The sequence below is a fragment of the Poecilia latipinna genome, unplaced genomic scaffold (assembly GCF_001443285.1).
Source record: "Poecilia latipinna isolate Pla-1442-1.1 unplaced genomic scaffold, P_latipinna-1.0 Scaffold1263, whole genome shotgun sequence".
Lineage (NCBI taxonomy): Eukaryota > Metazoa > Chordata > Actinopteri > Cyprinodontiformes > Poeciliidae > Poecilia > Poecilia latipinna.
The window spans coordinates 70185-70916 of NW_015113879.1; the positions used below are offsets into that span (position 1 = coordinate 70185).

The 732-nt window shown below is 35.8% G+C and overlaps 1 protein-coding gene across 1 annotated transcript in view; it reads left to right on the plus strand.

The window, feature by feature from the left end:
- Nucleotides 1–732, plus strand: part of LOC106961085 (glutamate receptor ionotropic, NMDA 2B) — a gene marked incomplete at its 3' end in the record, with an annotated part of 161806 nt that overhangs the window by 42839 nt on the left and 118235 nt on the right. The gene's annotated exons all lie outside the window — the stretch shown is intronic.

Consider the following 732-nt stretch of genomic DNA (forward strand, 5'->3'; position numbering starts at 1 on the left):
TTTTTAGATAATCACTTACATCACTACATTTCATAGGAAACATGTCCAATTTTCACTAGCCACTTACAAACATTTTTTTAGCAAATCATGAACTATGTTGCACCATGTTTCAAAAAGTTATTAATTATGTAATGTTAAAGAAAAATCAACTTACATATTTTTAAATAAATCTTGTCACATTTTGAACTCATGACCAAATCTGCTGCATTTTTAACAAAATTATAACTTATATGTCATGAACACACTTTTAAATTGAACACAATTCCTCAATATTTTAATTAAACTTTGCCATGACACTGCCATGTTGCCACTAACATCTGGCATTGGTTTCTTTATTAGTGAGAAGACTGGCATTGCATGCTGTTCACCAGTGCACTGTAATCTGGTGTGTAACTTGAAACTGCAACTGTGAGTGCATCTTTCAGATGTGCATCAGTGAGGCATGTTCTGTGTTTGTTCTTGATGAAGTTCATGTCAGAAAACGCTGATTCACAGAGATAGGTTGAACCAAACAGGCTGGCAACCTTCATAGCTGCTGTGCATACACCACTGTACTTCTCTGTGTCAACAAGGGACCAAAAGTTTGGTGCAGTCTGGTAAACTTTGAGGTGTAGGTCATTTTGCAATGTTATGATTTCCATCTCCACCTGTCCAGCATCCAAGTTGAATGTTGCACTTAGTTTCTCAGCAAAGTATGTTGTGTCCACATTCATGAAAGGATTGGAAATGAAT